The following is a 20,264-nucleotide window of genomic DNA, read 5'->3' on the forward strand; positions in this document are numbered from 1 at the left end:
TAGTGCAGATAGGATATGTTGTCCAATGGTAACGCGTCTGACTCCAGATCAGACGGTTGCGTGTTAGATTCACGTCGTGTTCATTTTAGGAAGGTCGACCACAATGACGACCTTATGCTTGGGGCATAACAATATGTAGGATCCGTCGTGCAATACCTAAGGCTTATTCGATAGTTCATGTTTCGAACACATACGATCCGTGGTTCAATGGTAGTGCCTCTAACTCCATGTCAAAATGTTGCGTGTTCAATTCACGTTGGCTTCATTTCAGGAAGGTCGGTCACAATGACTTTCTTATCCGGCCTTCTTAGGCCATCACAAGATGTAGGATTCATCGTGCAATAGCTAAGGCATGTTCGATAGTTCATGTTTCGAACACGTTGGATCCGAATATGATTCCAGATTAGAACGTTGTGTGTTCGATTCACTTCGGGTTCATTTCAGGAAGATCAAGCACAATTACGGATTTATCTGTCAGCCTCCTTGGGCCATAACAATGTGTAGGATTCCTTCTGCAATAGCTAAGGCGTGTTGGATAGTGTAACTAGTTGATTATTCGAACACAATCTATGGCACAATGGTAGCGCGTCTCAGTCCATAACAGAAGGTTGCGTGTTCGATTCACGTCGGGTTCATCTCAGTAAGGTAGGCCACAACGATAATGTAGAATTTGTCGTGAATTTGTTCAATAGTGCAACTAGTTCGTTTCTTGAACAAGTACGATACTTGGTGCAATGCTAGCACGTTTGGTGCCTGATTAGAAGGTTGCGTTTTCGATTCACGTCAGGTTCATTTTAGGAAGGTCAATTACAATGACTTTCTTATCTATCGGGTTTCATGGGCCATAACGAGATGTAGGATTTGTCCTATAATACCTAAGGCATGTTCAATAGTTCATATTTTGAACAGGTAGGATCCCTGGAGCAATGGTAACGCGTTATCGAGGTTATCCTCGCGGATGCGTAGAAGTCGGGCAGGACCACGAGGGTCTCGAACCAAGGAATCGAGAAAACAAGGAGGGAGGAGTTGGAGGACCACGTAGGTCTTGAGACTACGGGAAAACAGGTAAGGCTAGCGAACGAGAGAGGGTAAGAGAGTCGTGTGAAGACGCAAACATGGGCAAGCCTCTAAGAACAACGTTTGTTAGGTAGAGAAGGTTTCTATTAAACAACACAGGTGCACGGTGTTGTGGGTGATTACAACCGGATCAAAGCTGGCAATGGAGCGTAGAGCTTGGCAATAGCCAGACATGAAGGTACGTGGGCACGTTGAAGGTCGATCCCCTAGTCGGGAGCACTCGGGCGTCTGACGCGTGTACGTGGAAGCGCCTACCGATGATCAGTCCTTAGACTCCTCTCTGTATCTCCTCTCCTCTTAAAAGTGGCCTCTTGAAGACAGTCGAAGGTCGCCCCCTTTGTAGCACAAGGAGCGACTGTTACAAGCATTCATGACCCGTCGCTTTCCCTTCCTAGATTCTCTCCCCTCGTAACTCTCCCTACATATGTGATGTCTATTTCTTCTTTAATGCCCTAACTACCTAGTACCCCTTCGTATACTCATGCCTAGTACTTTCCTATTTAATTCTCTTGAGGCATGCATTCGCGTAAACTGGTGTTCCTGCGCGTTTCACCTTGTTTCTACCTATGGCCCAGAATCTTCACGACATCCACCCCCACTAAACCGCACATCCTCTGATATGTGCCGGATGGTGAATTTAGTGGAGGATTTCGGGCCATCAGTTACTCGCCCTCCTCTCCTGAGCTGGCGCTTTCGGCTCCGGGGTCCAATTCCTCCTCGTTCCGTCTCTTGAAGGCTTTTATCCGCTTCTCGGCCACCGGAGTCATTATTCGCGTCCCGTCGAGCTCCACGAGATGATACGTGGCGTTGTCCTTGGCACTATTTACCACGTATGGCCCGAACCATCGCTTCGCGAACTTGCACGTAGACCTATGCTGGTTGTCAAGGTTGCTATGGTAGACTAACACCCAGTCGCCTTCCTCGATCTACCTTGGCCGCAGCCGGTGCATACGGTCGAACCGGGCTTTGTTCCGGATCCTTGCTTCTCTCACCCTCGTCGTGGCTCGTTCCACGTCTTCCGTTCTTCGCTCGAGTTGCCGGATTCGTGCCGCTAGCAACTCTTCTCTGCTCATTTCGCTAGCCCAATCAATCGCTGCCCACGAGGCGATCGTTCGCCTTACTGGCATGATGGGTTTTTGTCCGTACATTAGTTCCGCTGGCATGTACCTTGTCACCGAACTGTGGGTAGTCCTATCCGCCCATAACGTTGTCGAGGTATTCCTCGCGGATGCGTGGAATGAGGCGGAACCTCGGGGGTCCTGTACCAAAGAGCGACAGAGGAAGGGGAAGAAACCCTCTACGTGCGAGCGTAGATCCACAGGGACACGGCCCTTCGACGCAAAGATGCAAGTGGGACAGCGACACAAAAAGACACGAATGTATGTATGTATTAACAAAGACAAACAACAAGAACACGAAGACAACAAAACACGAAGTCGGTTACAACCGAACAGGCCGGCGATCAGATGCCGATACCTGTTCGTAAACGCACAGAAAGACAGGAACAGGTTGGAGGTGCTGCCGGAAGCACTCGGGCATTCCTCAGAGCAGCGCGAGCCTCCCGAAACCTGCACAAAAGGAAGCTATGGAGTTTGCGAACCAGAGAGAGAGAGAGAAGCCTTCGCCCGCAAACCGACAGCACTTCGTCCTCGACTCTCCGCGATCCCCTTGCCCCCTTCTCATCTACCTCCCTTTTAAAGGCAAGGAAGGAGTTGTTTCCCCTTTACTTCCTACCCACTAAATCTACCCGCCTAGGATCTTCTATGGACAACATTCGAGAAGAGCCGGTTCCTACGCTCCTGCGCACCGATTCTGCTTGTGGACAGTTTTCTTCACGACATCCGCCCCCACCTAACCGCGCATCCATCGGCATGCGCCAAATTGCGGTGGGACGGAGAAAACCGGTCCCGCCTTCATTCTCCACCCGTCGGTTCTTCTTCAGTTTCGGATCGTTCGTCGTCGCGGTCCAAGTTAACCGGATCCAGCTCGTCGTCGTGACGCTTCTTGAACGCTTTGATCCGCTTCCCAGCTACCGGTATCGCCATTCTTGTGCCGTCGAGTTCCGCCAGATGGTACGTCCCGTTGTCGTTGGCGCTTTGTACCACGTAAGGCCCGAACCACCTTCTTGCGAACTTCCGTGTCGCTTGGTGCTGGTTGTCGAGGCTGTTGTCGTAGACTAGCACCCAGTCGCCTTCCTCGACCTTCTTCGGTCGGAGCCGGTGCGTCCGGTCGAACCGGGCTTTGTTCCTCGTCCTGGCCACCCGAAGCTTTTCCGCAACCTGCTCCACGTCCTCCGGTCTTCGCTCGAGCTGCCGTATGTGCGCCGTCAACAGTTCCTCCCGGCTCATCTCGTCTCTCCAGTCCACGGTTGCCCATGAGGAGATCGTACGTTCCATCGGCATGACCGGCTTCTGCCCAAACATGAGTTCTGCCGGCATGAATCCGGTTACCGAACTGTGCGTAGTTCGGTCAACCCACAACGCGTAAGGCAGCAGCCGCGGCCAGTTCCCGACTTGACCTCCGCATGCCCGAACTAACGCCTTGACGATTGGTCCGTGTCCGCGCTCCACCTTTCCATTCGCCTCCGGATTGTACGCAGTGGTAAGCGAGAGCTTGACTCCTAGCCGGTCGAACAGCTCCTCGGCCTCTTCGGCGTCCAGCTCCCAGCGATCAGCCACGATCTTCCCGACGCACCCGTACCGGCATATCACGTCCTCAATCAGGAACCGACATACGGCCGTGGTCGTTTTGTTCTGAAGGGCTCGGCCTTCTACCTGGTTGGTCAGATCTTCCCGAGCCAGGACCAGATACCGCATTTGTCCTACTCCCATCGGCATCGTCACCAGATCTACCATCCATTTGAAGTGGATGGTCGGAGGGTACGTAGGGTGAAGCTCGTCCCGATGTCGGGCTATGGAGTGCATCTGACAGCTCTCGCAAGTTGTCACGAACCGATGCACGTCCCGGTACAGTCTCGGCCACAAGTACTTCCCCTTTATCTTCTCGAACGTGGCCCATGTTCCACGGTGTCCAGCCCAAGGGCTGTCGTGGTAGGCCGTCAGCAACTCCTCCTGTTCTTCCTTCATCGCCACCACCCGGAGCGGGACGTCGTTCCTCTTCTTCGGGTGCTTCCATAAGTATCCGTCCCGGAGGCAGAATCGGTATGCTTTCTTCCGGATCCGGTTGGCTTCGTCCTTCGTCCACGACGCATACGGCGTCATCGTCCTCAAAAATCCACCGATCTGGAGACACTCGCCGTCGTACTTCCTGTCGTCGAAGTCGTTAAGTGCCGGAGTGCTCGTCCCATCGGTCGTCACATACGCTGCCTCGAAGAAGTCCACGCCGACTTCTTCGTCCTCCGAAACCATGCCGCCCTCGTCATCAAACCTCGCCCTCGAAAGCATGTCGGCCATGGCGTTGTCCTTTCCGGAAATGTGTCGTATCTCCGGGTCCAGGGACTTGATGTACGCTATCCACCTGAGCATCGCCAGGTCCGGTGTCGCGCATCCGGAAACCATGCCGAGAATCGGCAGGCAATCCGTTTCGATAATCACTTCTGTCCCGATCAGGTAGTCTTTGTCCGCCTTTACCGCCGAAACGATACCCCAGAGTTCGTGTTTAACCTGGGCGTACCCTCGCTGTCGCTCACTGAGGACCTTAGCGCCGAATCGGATCGGGAACCGGGTGCCGTCCTCGTCTTCTTGGTTGACGACCCATCCAATCCCAGTCGGGCTCTCGAACCGATTCCAGTCGGGCTCTCGGTACTGGAATCGGCTTGAGATTCCACGGTACATGCGGTACCGTGAATATCACCATCGGCTCCACGATCGTCGGGTCCACGCACCCGATCTCTTCTGGTGAGAATGCGAAGGCTTTCCCGTGCCTTCCGAGCATTCTCCGAAACCGGTCTTCCTCCGCTGGCAGTAGGAACCCGCCCCCACCGATTTTGAGCTCCCAGAGCGTTCCGTCGGTGAAGGTGTGTCCTATGCAGGCCGGATCTCGTAAACTGGGGTCCGACGCCACCCCTCTGATTCGGGACTCGCTGCCCTCCGGCAAGGGTGCCGCGACCGGCCTTACCTTCCGATCCACAGTCTTGTACTTCACGCTAACTCGGGCCATCCGATCCGACCCGAGCCCCCGACTGAAGTTCGCGATGACTTCGTACATCTCTTCGGAACATATCGGTATCGTCCGGTCTTCGTTAAGGTCTTCTCCGGCTACCTTCCTCAGCATCCGCAAGGTGTCGTCGAAGGAGACCGCCTCCACGGCTCCGCTGATTTCCTCTTCCGGGCCGAGAACTCCGCACGCTCGAAGTCGCTCTTCCGCCCTTGTCTTTTCTCGGCCAACGATGCCGACTATCATACACCCTCCGTTGTCGGAGAAGCCAAATCTCCTACCTATCGTACAATCGTGGGGTCTTTCCCGAGTGTCCGGACTGTCTCGGCCCCACGCCTTGGCAGCCCTCTCTAAAAATCCTCCCGGTTCTCGCCACCGAGGGATTCGCGGTTTCTCTCGTGGTTCGGCCGCACCGTCAGAAACTGAACCGAATGGCGCCCGTCCTGGCTTTTGACCCTCGCGTAGGCCGACCCGTTGTCCAGCACTTTGGTCTCCATCCGCGCCGCCGTGATGTATGGTTCACCTAATATGACCGGGTGCGAGGACACCTCCTGTACGAAGAAGTGCTGGTCAATCTCGACGTCGCCGATCTTGACTCGCACGTTCGGGCAGGCCCCGTGTAGTTCCTCGGTGGCGCGCGTCGCCGCCCGTATCTTCCACCCATGCTTGGTGTTGATCGGCCACTTTCCCTTCTTATAGAAGTCCATGGACATCAGGTTTATTTCCGAACCGTGGTCCACCAACGCCACCACCGGTTCCTGAACCTCTCCAATCTTTACCGGGGTCTCCGTGGTCGCTCGGGCCCAGTGTGGCCTCGAATAGTGGCTCTCCGCCCACTCATCTGCCAGCGCCGAGTCGTCGATGTGCGTCGTCCGCACCTCTACCGGTCTTCCCGGATCCGTCTCCGTCGACAGCCTCTTCCGTTTCACCAAGTCTACAATGGAGTCATGGAACTCCTTCTTGGCGATCCCTAACACCTCTCGCAATGACAGCTCCACTTTGCTGTTGAGGATCCGTTCTTCTAGGACCTTTCGTAGGTCCGTAGTCCTTTCTATCTCCGTCCCCAGTCGGTATCCGCCCTTCCTGGGGTTGTCTTACGAGCTGGACCCGCCGGCATCGTTCCGTCGTTGCCCGAATCGGGTCTCGTACCGTTGTGAGGGCCCGGCCGCTCCGGCTTTCCCCACTCGCTTGTCTTCTACCAGAGCCTCGTAGTTCCGGTAGGCGGCTTCTACGAAGCCCGTCTTCTCCTCGACCAGATCGCTCCACCCGGTTATTTCCCGGACCCGTCTCTCAGCACGGTCCGTTTCGTCTTTCCTTGGCCGTGCGCCGGCAAGACCTTCCAGCATTGCCGACCAGAATCCGTCTTTGCCCTCCTTTCGGGCCTCGCTGCCCCCGACCCGAATGCCGACCGACGCCGAGTAGTGGATGGCCTCCACGTGTCGGGCCACTTCCTCTTCCATCAGTCTCTTCATACCTCCTCGTCCGTCGTTTCGGTTTAGGGCCCTTCTGGTGTCGCCGGCGTGCACCCGGCCTTCCCACAGGTACACCACCCGGCTCCTCAACGCTTCTGCGAAATCGCCGCAGTCCTTCCGGATGTGGCCGACCTCATCGCACCACATGTACCTGTTCCCTACTGCCGGCCGTCGGTCACAAGCCGGTTCGCCGCCTTCCCTTCGAGTCTGGGCGATCTGGAGATCCTTTATCGCCCGCGTCAACTCCTCCAGCGCTGCTCCTCCGGACGAGCCATTGACCATGCCGGTCGAAGCCGGACCGGTTTCGAGCCATTCCCAGGTTTCTTCCCTTCGTACTTGCGGCGCCGGTTCAAGCCTCCTTGCTATAACAGAGCCCGCACCGGCCGCCCCGTTGTCAGCCCATTCTCACCGTTTGTCGAAACGGCCTCAGACTCTCTTTACCGCAGCCCAGTCGGTTGTCAACCCGTCTTCGGTTTCCAGCAAGGAGCCGACTTGATCCCGGTCCCGCTCGTCCACCGACTTGACGAACAGTAGGACCCGGCTCGTATCCAAGATAGTTCGGTCAAGCGCCGAAAGGCGCGCAAAGCGTTCTTCGAACTCCCGGAGGAGTGCCGACGCGTTTCTTCCTTTGTCGGGGGACTCCACCCATTCCATGAAGTCCCGTTTCGAAAGCCGAAGCGCGTCGTCCAGCCAATATTTCTCTAGGAGTCGGCCTTCGAACTCCTCCCAGGTACGGCTCTCCGCCCGTACCTCGAGCACCTCCGCATGGATGCTCGGCATCGCCACTCAAGCGAACCCAGCAAGACGCCTCTCTTCCGGAATGTCCCGCATCAACATTTCCGCCCCGTAGGACGCCAAATACTTCGTAGCATCCTTTCCGCTGAAACAACCGATCGTACCGACAACCGCCTCAATGGCTTTGTCGAGGGCGCCGGTGCCCTCGCGTGTGCTCAATATCCGATCCACGACCGAAGCCATGGCCTCCGCAAGATCCGACCCCCTCATCTTCTGCTCTTCTGCCGCCTCCTTCACGTCGGGTTCACCAAAGATGTCGAGGTATTCCTCGCGGATGCGTGGAATGAGGCGGAACCTCGGGGGTCCTGTACCAAAGAGCGATAGAGGAAGGGGAAGAAACCCTCTACATGCGAGCGTAGATCCACAGGGACACGGCCCTTCGACGCAAAGACGCAAGTGGGACAGCGACACAGAAAGACACGAATGTATGTATGTATTAACAAAGACAAACAACAAGAACACGAAGACAACAAAACACGAAGTCGGTTACAACCGAACAGGCCGGCGATCAGATGCCGATACCTGTTCGTAAACGCACAGAAAGACAGGAACAGGTTGGAGGTGCTGCCGGAAGCACTCGGGCATTCCTCAGAGCAGCGCGAGCCTCCCGAAACCTGCACAAAAGGAAGCTATGGAGTTTGCGAACCAGAGAGAGAGAGAGAAGCCTTCGCCCCCAAACCGACAGCACTTCGTCCTTGACTCTCCGCGATCCCCTTGCCCCCTTCTCGTCTCCCTCCCTTTTATAGGCAAGGAAGGAGCCGTTTCCCCTTTACTTCCTACCCACTAAATCTACCCGCCTAGGATCTTCCATGGACAACATTCGAGAAGAGCCGGTTCCTACGCTCCTGCGCACCGATTCCACTTGTGGACGGTTTTCTTCACGACAACGCGTACGGGAGCAACCTTGGCCAGTCGCCGACTCAACCCTTGCAAGCGTGTACAATGGCCTTTACGATCAGACCGTGGCCCCGTTCAATTTTTGTTTGCCTCCGAGTTGTACATCGTTGTGAGGGACAGTTTTACGCCTAACCAATCGAACAATTCCTTGGCCTCTTCCGCGTCTAGCTCTCCTCGGTCAGGCATGATTTTCCCCACGCACCCGTATCGGCATATGACATCCTCAATCAGAAACTTGCATACGGCCGCGGTGGTCTTGTTCGTTAGTGCTGGTCCCTCTACCTAGTTGGTTAGGTCCTCTCTAGCCAACACTAGGTATAGCTTCTGACCTTCACCCATCGGCATCATAACTAAGTCAACCATCCATTTGAAGTGCACGGTCGGAGGATAAGTTGGGTGTAGTCCATCGCGGTGTCGAACCACCGAGTGCATCTGGCAGCTTTCGCACTTGGACACGAAGTCGTGCACACTCCTGTACATCCCTAGCCAACAAAATTTTCCCTTTAACTTCTTGAATGTAGCCCATGTACCCCGGTGTTCAGACCAACGGCTCTCATGGAACTCTAACATCATCTTCTGTTTGGTCATCCGCCCGCGCTATTACCCAGAGCGGCGCGTCGTTTCTCTTTTTTGGGACCCTCCAGATTTTTCTGTTCCGCAGGAAATATCGGTATGCCTTCTTTCAGAGCTGTCCGGCCTCTTCCTTAGTCATCGTGGCATCTGTCGTCATTGTCTCCAGAAATCTCCCGATTAGAAGCCACTCCCCGTTGTAGCCGTCTTCGTCGAACTCATTCACGGGCAGAGCGCTTCACCCTTTTATCCTCATCCTTGCCGATTTGAAGAAGTCTGTGCCGACTTCTTGGCTCTCTAATACCATGTCGTCCTCATCCTCGAATCTTGCTCTAGAAAGCATATCGGCCATGGCGTTGTCTCTACCCGAGATATGTCGTATCTCCGAGTTGAGGGACTTGATGTACGCAATCCACCTGAGCATGGCCAGGTCAGGAGTTGCGCATTGTTGTCTGCCGGAATAGTAACCGACGGACAAGAGCGTAGGAATAAGAAATAATATAAGATCATCACGCATGTAACGGTTCACGCAGGAAGCGTGAACGGCTAAATAGACCCTACGTATATAAAGGGCAGAAAACCTCTGATAGAAGGGGTGTGTATTTTGGAATGTAAAGAAGCGCATCGTAATAGAATTCTATCTTCTCTGAAAATCTGTGTATAGCTACGGCTAATCTATTGTGTGTTTGGTAAACTAAGAGTGTAAGAACATGAGTGTAACCACTGCTAAGGAGTCGGTTATAGTCGTCTCCCTTATACGCCGCTAGGTTACGGGGAACATTCCCCTACGTATTACACATAGACGCCACCATTCGTTGTTTCACAATCACTTGGAGGTCTAGGTCGAAGGACTAACCGCAAACTGTGTTCCTAATCGGTAACACTTTTGGCACGTTTGGTGATCTGTGTCTTCTCACAAACGAACAACGACGAATGGATGTTTAGCCGCAGATGCCCCAAAGAACCAACACGACAAGACCGGCCAATCACAAGGTCCGTCACACGCCAGGCAAAGGAACGCGCACGACAAAAGCCTCGCCTTAGCAACCTCAATACTACCTGTCGTGATTACAAAGGTGATTCTTCGCTCTCCAAATACCTCGACGATACGCGGGGAGCACGCTCACCACAACAACATTGTGGTCTTTCCCGACCCACTGTAGCCCCCAGCATGGCCTTTGCCTATCCCCGCTTTAACGGCGAAACCGACGCCGCAACCCATATTTGCATGTTCCGCAATGTCTGGAATGCGAACCACATGGCGCAGAGCCTTTCGAAGGCGGTAGCGCACCAGTCAAAAATGATGGAGTTTGGGCTAACATTGGATGGGCGAGCGGCATTTTGGCATTCACAGATGGATCTACCAGCAATCACAACCTTCGATCAGTTGCAGTCCGCCTTCTTGTTGTTCTTCCATTGGAGGGTTCCACAACGCAAAATCCTCGAACAGTTCTACACGATTAAGCAACTGCCAACCGAGACGATCGCAGACTTCAGCTTACGTTTCCAAAATTTACGGCGGAAACTAGAACGGAGCCCCGCGGAGGACGAAGCTCGAGAGACATTTCTGGCAGCATTACGCCGACCCATACGGGCAACACTCAACAACAATAGCGTGAAAGGGGAAATGGCAGATATGGTCATTGAACGAGCGTTACAGCTCGAGTTGGACGATGAGGAGGAAAGGTTTTCTATGTCCTCCTTACGACAAGCATTACCCCAGGACGAGGAACGCCAGTTTCGTCAAGCAATCCAATGCACCATTTGCTTGAACTCGGGGCATTCCGCAGTAGAGTGCAACATACGAATCCACTGCCCAATCTGCCACTCGAAGGCTCACACAGTCGACCAATCCGAATACAATATGTTGAACAGAGTCGCCCCCATAGTACGCAGCATGGACACACAACGACTCCCACGCCATACTGAACAAAGGAGGCAAGAAGAACGACCACGGTATGTGGATCGCAACCCATGTGACGATCGGCACCACCGAAATCACAATGATTCCGAGGAAGACGAACCAGAGGATGAGGATTATCGTGGACCTCCGAGTTATGCTAAAGAGGGTCGGCACTATGAGAATCACCGGCCGACAAACAAACGTGGCGGCTTCAATGGTTATCGTGGGAAGCCGCGGCAATATCGAGATCACCGGCGTTACGACGAAAGCTTGGGAGATGAGCAACACCAAGAACCACGCCTCCGCCCCGATCCGCGAAGCGCAGGTTAGCGGAGTTAGCTGCCCCAGAGTGGGAAGAGGAACCCCAACCCGCCCAGCCAGACACGCGGACAACACCTCCCGCCCAGCCAGACACACAGACAACGCAAGAGGAACAGCTGGCACGCTCCATGAGAGTAGCCCTAGAGGCAGACGCCGAAACACGGCAAGATAGCCCCAAACCGAAACGGCGGAGATTGGAAAAGAAAGATGGGCGGGGATTGGTCAAAGACATCCCCACAGCGGTAGAGACAACAACCGAAGGCGATGGCTCCGCAGCTACGGAGCCCTATACCACCTTCGAAATCATCCGGGAGCCACGGCCGATCATTACGACCTAGTCCCAACGAGGGAAAGCTGTATTGACGGCGGAAAGCGAGGTTTTGGCATATCCAGATATCCCGGACACGGCCCATGAGTTCAGCGCCCTCTTACAGTTCGAAACCTCTTTTGAGCTCATGGAATTCCTGGCAACACAACAGATAAAGGCCCCACAACAAATGGCCGAGGAGCACGCGGAGCGCCAGATGATCGAGCGCGCCCTAACACAAACGGCGGAGAGCGACGATGAGGACCGACTAACCAGGGTCGGTAGACAGAGGAACGCCGGTGTACGCGGAGTGGGGATGGAGCTACCCCCATTAAACACAGCCCTAGTCGAAGTCCATAGGGAATTGGCAAAGGTCAGCACGGGCGCCAAGGAGATGGCCATTAAAATGAAGAATGTCTGGAAGAAGGTGAAAATGACCCAAGTCGAGCTACAAAGAGCCAACGAACGCATCGCGGAGTTAGAATCTAACACAACTACGGCGCAACAGGCAACTCTGCCACCAAACCACGCCATCGACGCTTTGAAGGAAGAAATTGAGGCTCAGACCGCCATCACCTCAAAAGTGAAAAGGGTTGTGCAACTAGTGGAATCAGAAATTGACCGCCTTCGAGCTGAACTGCGCCAATCCTCAGACAGAGAAAAGTAGATCCGGGCTAATGGCCGGAAGGCAGTAAAAACCCTTGAAGAGAAACTCGTTGCAGAGGTAACACAGCACATCCGGACAAAAGACGAAAACACCCAATTACGGGATGAAGCGAAGAAATCGGAGGCGGCAATCGCGAGACTCTACACCTTATTGGAGAAAAAGAAGGCATAATTCGACGAGCAGCTGGTGGTCGAACAAGAAAGAAGGCATCAGCTCGAAATCCGCCTAAACAATGAAATGGGGAAGTTAGAAGAACACCATGCAAAGGAATCCCAACTGTGGGCGGGCCTAAAGACCACGTACGAAGAAGCAGCGGCGGTTAGGCAGCAAGAAATTGCAAACCTCCAGAAGTCAGTGGAGGACGCATGCAACCGTTGCCAGGCCATCACAGACAACATGCGTATCCTTCTACAAACAAATCGGGAGAGGTTCACAGCGCAATTGAAAACGGCGTTGGACAAAGGATGGATGGCGTGGGCAACCCAAGCAGTGGAACTGCACGTGTCCCGCGCGGACTAGGAGAACCGGCGAAAAGACGGACGAGGTGTCTATAAACTAAATGAGGAGAGCATTGCGGTCGTATGCGAGGACCTAGCGCAAGACTATCGTGCACTAGCGAACCAACATTCCGAAGAACTCGCGCAACTCTTAGATGATTTTGGTGAAAGCCAGGAGGAGCTATTTCACCAGATCACACAAGCCGGCAACACGCGAACAAATGAGGAATCCAACGCGACGCCAATTCCGGGCACGGCTGAAGAAGAGGAACCACCGTACCCGGACCGCCCACACAGGACGCCCGCGACACCGGAAGAAGCCATTCCGACCAAACAGGGGAACCACACCACGATGCACCTACGGGCCCTACGTCGCCTCCGAACGCGGATACCGTAGCAGAGCCAAACATCCGGGCCATTTTGGAAGAAGATTAACGGGATGGGTCCGACGTGCCAGGGCACTGTCCCACAGGCATGCCAGGTGTTGGCCGCCGGAATAGTAACCGACGGACAAGAGCGTAGGAATAAGAAATAATATAAGATCATAACGCATGTAACGGTTCACGTAGGAAGCGTGAACGGCTAAATAGACCCTACGTATATAAAGGGCAAAAAACCTCTGATAGAAGGAGCGTGTATTTTGGAATGTAAAGAAGCGCATCGTAATAGAATTCTATCTTCTCTGAAAATCTGTGTATAGCTACGGCTAATCTATTGTGTGTCTGGAATACCTGAGAGTGTAAGAACGTGAGTGTAACCACTGCTAAGGAGTCGGTTGTAGCCGTCTCCCTTATACGCCGCTAGGTTACGGGGAACATTCCCCTACGTATTACGCATAGACGCCACCATTCGTTGTTTCACAATCACTTGGAGGTCTAGGTCGAAGGACTGACCGTAGACCATGTTCCTAATCGGTAACATGCATCCGAAGACCATACCGAGATTTGGCAAGCAGTCCGTTTTGATAATTACTTCTGTCCCGATTAGGTAATCTTTGCCGACCTTAACCGCCGAAACGATACCCTACAGCTCGTGCTGAACTTGAGCGTACCTTTGTTGTCGCTCACTCAGTACCTTCGCACAGAACCGGATAGGGAAGCGTGTGTCGTCTTCGTCCTCTTGATTTACGACCCACCCGATCTCGGTCGGGTTGGTGTCCACAATGATGTAGACCGGAGTTCCCGGTGTGTATTCCGCTTTGCGGAAAGCTGATGCTGTAGTAAGCGTTCGTTTTAGTTTCCGGACTGCCTCCATATGTTCCTTCGTCCACTCGAATTTCCTGTTCTTCTTCAGTAGGTCGTAGAGTGGTTCGGCGACGTGCGCGTAATGAGGGATCCATATGTGGTAGAAGGCGCATGCTCCCAAGAACCATCGGACCTCTGTGATGGATCCGCACTCCTCCTTCATTGCCGAGATGGCTTCTACCTTGGTCGGCAATGGCTTCCGGCCATACGGCCCACATAGGTGGCCAACCACTAATATCTCCGGTTGTCTGAAAGCCAACTTTTCTCCCGAGAAGGGAAGCCGTGGGCCTTCAACCCTCCGTAATATCTTCTCGCAGTCGGAGATGTGGTCCGAAACAAACCTTCGGCACCTGTCCGTGCCGATCAACTCATCCTTAGCGTCTTCTGGACACCCCTTGATAGGGATGTCGTCTAGAAAAGGCATGGTGATGTCCAGGATGTAGTCCCTCAGAACTCTGTTCATTGCGTTCACCATGTGTGCCACCGAGTTGGTTCCACCCTGTGGTAGGGTACACATTCGAACTACGCCGAGAGGGGTCCGCATCGTCCTGATGTCCCTGCTTTCCATGGCGAGCTGGAATTGGTCGTACCTCGAGTAAAGACCTCCGACCGAGTATATGGACCTTCCGGAGAAGGCTTCAGCGAACTCATCGATCGACGGCCCGACTCCTGTATTGCGGATGGTCAATTTGTTGACCGGTTGCAAGTCCTGGATGAACCGTAGCGTGCCTTTCTTCTTTGGTACCGTAAACCACCGGTTAGAATAGGGGGCACTCGACAGTTCGAGGATGCCCAGCTCCACTTTCTACTTAAGAAGCTCCATCAACATCGGCATGTGAGCTCCCGGTACTGGGATCGGCTTGAGACTCCATGGTATGTGCGGTACTGTAAAGATCACCATTGGCTCGACGATGGTCGGGTTGACGCACCCGATCTCTCCTAGTGAGAATGCAAAGGCCTTCCCATGCCCCTCGAGCATTCTTCTGAACCGGCCCTCTTCCGTCGGCAGTAGGAAGCCACCCCCACCGATCTTCAATTCTCGTAGCGTTTTGTCGGTGAAACGATGTCCTATGACGGCTGGATCTCGCAAGCTCGGGTTGGTAGCGACCCCCTTTATTCATTCCCAGCTGCCCTCCGGTGAGGGAGTCGCGACGAGCTTCACCTTCTAGCCCACAGTCTTGTATTTTGTGTCTATTTGGGCAATCCGATGTGCCCCAGTTCCGGGCCGGTTCCTCTTTCGAAGTCCGCAATGACTTCATACATGTCGATCGAGTTGACCGGTATGACTCGGTCTTCGCTTAGACCTCCTTCGACTACCTTCCCGATTTCCCCCAAGGTGTCATCAAACGAGACTGCCTCCACGGCTTCCCCAATTCCTTCGTCGTGGCTTAAGACTCCGCACGCCTTCAAGCATATCTCGACCCATTTTCTTTCTCTACCGTTGATGCCAGCTATGGTACACCCTCCGTTGTTGGAGAACAAAACTTTCCTACCTATTTTACAAGTGTGGGGAGTTTCCCGGTGGTCCGGACTATCGTGGCCCCCCACCTTGATAGCCCTATCTAAAAATCCGGCTTATCATCATTTCCGAGGGAGTCCCGGTTTCATTCGTGGTTCTTCCGAACGGTCAAAAATTGGACGGAGTGACGGTCGTCCTTACTTTTTACCCTCGCATAGGTTGAACCATTGTCCAGCACTTTCGTCTCCATTCTAGCCGTCGTGATGTATGGTTCCCCGAGGATGACCAAGTGGGAGGACGTTTCTTGCACAAAAAAGTGTTGGTTTATGTCGACGTCTCCGACGCTCACCCTAACGTTCGGGCAGGCCCCGTGCAGCTCTTCCATGGCTCTTGTTGCCGCGCGTATCTTCCACCCATGTTTGGTGGTGATCGGCCAATTTCCCTTTTTGTAGAAGTCCATGGACATTAGGTTAATTTCCGACCTGTGGTCGATTAATGCCACCATCGGTTCCTTGACATTCCCAATTCGAACTGGGGTCTCTGTAGTAGCTCTTGCCCAGTGCGTCTTGGCGTAGTGGCTTTCTGCGAGCTCGTCTTCCATGGCAATCTCGTCGAAGAGTGCCGCCCTCACCTCAACCGGCTTCTCGGGCTCCGGTTCCATCGTGAGACGCTTTCTCTTCACGAGTTCCACGATATTGTCGTGGAACTCACTTCTTGCTATACCGAGCACTTCCCTAAGCGTGAGTTCTATGCGACTGTCGAGAACTCGCTCCTCTAGAACCTTTTGTAGGTTCGTTGTTTTCTCGATTTCCGAGCTTACGCGGAAGCTCGGAATCCTACCCTTCTCCTTCTGTTGGGACCCGGTCGGAGTGGCATCATTCTTTTTGGGCGTGCTTCGGGTGTCATACCTCCCCGAAGGGCCCGCTCCCCCGGTTTTCCCCGCTCGTCTTTCGTCGATCAGGGCCTCGTGGTTCCTACACATGACTTCCACAAAGCCGGTGCTTTCTTCAACAAGGTCGCTCCACCCGGTAACTTCGCGCACACGTTCTTCTGCGCGCTCCACTTCTCCCTTCAGCAACCTTCCTCCGGTCAAGGTCTCAAGAATAGCCGGCCAAAACCTAGGGTTTGAATCAGGTTTGGCCACCTTTTCCCCTACTCGGATGCTGGCTGAAGCCGAATAGTGGATGGCTTCAACGTGCCGGGTCGCAGCCTCTTCCATTAGCCTCTTCATGCCACCTCGTCCAAAATTCGTGTCGAGCAGTCTTCGCATGTCGCTCGCATATACCCGACCGTTCGAAAGGTAGACTACATTACTCTTGAGTGCTTCTCCAAAGTCAGCACATTCTCTCCGGGCATGTCTGGTGGCGTCGCACCATACGCACCTCTGATTGGTCGCCGGTTGCCGGTCGCGCGGCTGACCCTCGTCACTTCAGCGGGCTTGGGCGATCTGGAGGTCACGTACCATCCTTGTTAGTTCTTCTAGCCCTGCGTCGCCCGCAGGTCCCGCGACTATGTTCGTCGGGGTTGGGCCTAGCTCGAGCCACCTCCTCGTTTCTTCCATTCAGATCGGCGTCGGTTTGGCCCTGATTTCGACAGCCGGACCGATCGACGAGGATCCCTTTTCTCTCCATTCTCGGCATTTGTCAATCCTGCTGCATACTTCTTTGATGGTCGCCCAGTTAGTCATGAGACCTCGGTTGGTTTCCAAAAGAAGACCCATGCTTTCATGGACGCGTGAATCGAAAGATGTTACGAAAAATAGGACTTTGCTTGTTTCGAGCACGGTTCGGACCAATCTAGAGAGTCGTGCGAACCGTGAATCGAACTCCTGGAGGAGCGCCGAAGCGTTCTGACCCTTGTTTGGATTGTTGACCCAGTCCATAAAATCCTTTCTGGATAGCCAGAGTGACTCATCATAGTTGTACCTCTCGAGAACTTCCTCTACGAATTCCGCCCAATCGCGCCAGACTGCTTGTATCTCGACTATCTCTGTATGGATGTGTGGTGTTACGACCCAGGGAAACCTCGCTAGTCGTCTATCTTCGGGTATGTTCCTCATCTGCATTTCCGATTGGTAAGCCTCTAAGTAACTCGTGGTGTCCTTTCCGCCGAACCGGCCTATTCTGCCAACCGTTGCTTCTATGGCCCGGTCAAGGGCACTCGCGCCCTCGCGAGCACTAACCAGGCGGTCTACCGCCACCGCCATTGCTTCTGCAAGTTCGCTTCCTCTCATCTCCAGATTGCTTTGCCGCCCTTTTTCACGTCGGGTTCACCAATTATATCGAGGTTATCCTCGCGGATGCGTAGAAGTCGGGCAGGACCACGGGGGTCTCGAACCAAGGAATCGAGAAAACGAGGAGGGAGGAGTTGGAGGACCGTGTAGGTCTTGAGACCACGGGAAAACAAGTAAGGCTAGCGAACGAGAGAGGGTAAGAGAGTCGTGCGAAGACGCAAACACTGGCAAGACTCTGAGAACAACGTTTGTTAGGTAGAGAAGGTTTCTATTACACAACACAGGTGCACGGTGTTGTGGGTGATTACAACCAGATCAGAGCCGGCGATTGAGCGTAGAGCTTGGCAATAGCCAAACACGAAGGTACGTGGGCACGCTGAAGGTCGATCCCCTGGTCGGGAGCACTCGGGCGTCTGACACGTGTAGGTGGAAGCGCCTACCGATGATCAGTCCTTAGACTCCTCTCTGTATCTCCTCTCCTCTCAAAAGTGGCCTCCTGAAGACAGTCGAAGGTCGCCCCCTTTATAGCACAAAGAACGACCATTACAAGCATTCATGACCCGTCGTTTTCCCTTCCTAGATTCTCTCCCCTCGTAACTCTCCCTACATATGCGATGTCTATTTCTTCTTTAATGCCCTAACTACCTAGTACCCCTCCATATACTCATGCCTAGTACTTTCCTATTTAATTCTCTCGAGGCGTGCATTCGTGTAAACTGGTGTTCCTGCGCGTTTCACCTTGTTTCTACCTATGGCCCGGAATCTTCACGACAGCGTCTGACTCCATATCAAAACGTTACGTTTTTTATTCACATTGGGTTCAGTTCAAGAAGGTCGACCACAATGACGGACTTATCGGTCAGCCTCCTTGGGCCATAACAATGTGTAGGATTCATCGTGCAATAGCTAAGGCATGTTCGATAGTTCATATTTCAAACACGTAGGATCCGTGGCGCAATGGTAGCGAGTCTAACTCCATATCAAAACGTTGCATGTTCGATTCACGTTGGGTTCATTTCAGCAAGGTGGGCCACAATGATGGAGTTATCGGTCGGCCATAACAATAATGTAGGATTTGTCATGCAATAGCTAAGGTGTGTTTGATAGTGCAACTAGTTTATTTTGAACACGTAGGATCCGTGGCGCAATGGTAGCATGTCTGACTCTAGATTAGAAGGTTATGTGTTCGATTCAAGTCGGGTTCCTTAGGAAGGTCGACGAAAATGACGGTCTTATCCATTGGCCTCCTTGGGCCATAACGATATGTAGGATCCGTGGCGCAATGGTAGCACGTTTTACTCCATTGAGAACATTCGTGTTAGATTCACCTCAGGTATATTTCAAGAAGGTCAACCACAATGACGAACTTATCAGTCAGCCTCCTTGGGCCATACCAATTGTAGGATTCGTCGTGCAATAGCTAAGGCGTGTTCGATATTTCATATTTCGAACACGTAGGATCCATGGACCAATGGTAGCGCGTTTGACTCCAAATCAGAACGTTGGATGTTCGATTCACGTCGGGTTCATTTTAGGAAGGTAGGCCACAATGACTTTCTTATCCGTCGGCTTCCTTGGGCCATAACAAGATGTAGGATTCATCGTGCAATAGCTAAGGCATGTTCGATAGTTCATATTTCGAACACGTAGGATCCGTGGCGCAATGGTAGGGCGTCTAACTCCAGATCAGAACGTTGCCTGTTCGATTCACATCGCTTCGGGTTCATTTTAGGAAGGTCGACCAACATGACGGTCTTATCCATGGGCCATAACAATATGTAGGATTCGTCATTCAATTGCTAATGATGTGCAATGGTAGGGCATCTGACCCCATATTAGAAGGTTGCGTGTTCAATTCATGTCGGGTTCATTTCAGGGAGGTCGATTACAATGACTTTCTTATTTGTCGGCCTTCTTGGGCCATAACAAGATGTAGGATTTGTCGTGTAATAGCTCACGTCGGGTTCATTTTAGGAAGGTCGACCACGATGACAATCTAATCCATCGGCCTCCTTGGGCCAAAACAAGATGTAGGATCCGTCGTGCAACAGCTAAGGTGTGTTTGATAATTCATGTTTTGAACATGTAGGATCCGTGGCGCAATGGTAGCGCAACTGACTCCAGATCAGAAGGTTGCGTGTTTGATTCACGTCGGGTTCATTTTAGGAAGGTTGGCCACGATGACGATCTAATCCGTCGGCCTCCTTGGGCCATAACAAGATGTAGGATCCGTCCTGCAATAGCTAAGGCATGTTCGATATTTCATATTGCGAACACGTAGGATCCGTGGTGCAATGGTAGCGCGTCTCACTCTAGATCAAAACTTCGACGGTCTTATCCGTTAGCCTGCTTGGGCCATAACAATAATGTAGGATTCGTCATGCAATAGTTAGGCGTGTTCGATAGCGCAATTAGTTCATTTTTCGAACACATAGGATCTGTGGCGCAATGGTAGCGCATTAAACTCCAAATCAGAAGGTTGAGTGTTTGATACACGTTGGGTTCATTTAGGAAGGTCGACCACAATATGAGTGATATCCGTCAGCCTGCTTGGGCTAAATTGTATTGCAGATCAGAAGGTTACATGTTCGATTCACGTTGGGTTCATTTCAAGAAGGTCGACCACAATTATGGTGTTGTCCGTCGGCCTCATTTGGCCATAATGGCCATAACAATATGTAGGATTTGTCGTGCAATAGTTAAGGC

The 20,264-nt window shown here is 53.0% G+C and overlaps 1 non-coding gene across 1 annotated transcript; it reads left to right on the top strand.

Annotated features, from left to right (window-relative positions):
- Positions 1-19,646: 19,646 nt before the first annotated feature.
- Positions 19,647-19,718, top strand: TRNAW-CCA (transfer RNA tryptophan (anticodon CCA)). Its single transcript has one exon. It is a non-coding gene; the product is annotated as a tRNA-Trp (tRNA).
- The last annotated feature ends 546 nt before the right edge of the window (positions 19,719-20,264 follow it).

This window comes from Azolla caroliniana, unplaced genomic scaffold, assembly GCF_043228905.1.
Source record: "Azolla caroliniana isolate FFs.n. ecotype wild unplaced genomic scaffold, voAzoCaro1.0.p SCAF_16, whole genome shotgun sequence".
Lineage (NCBI taxonomy): Eukaryota > Viridiplantae > Streptophyta > Polypodiopsida > Salviniales > Salviniaceae > Azolla > Azolla caroliniana.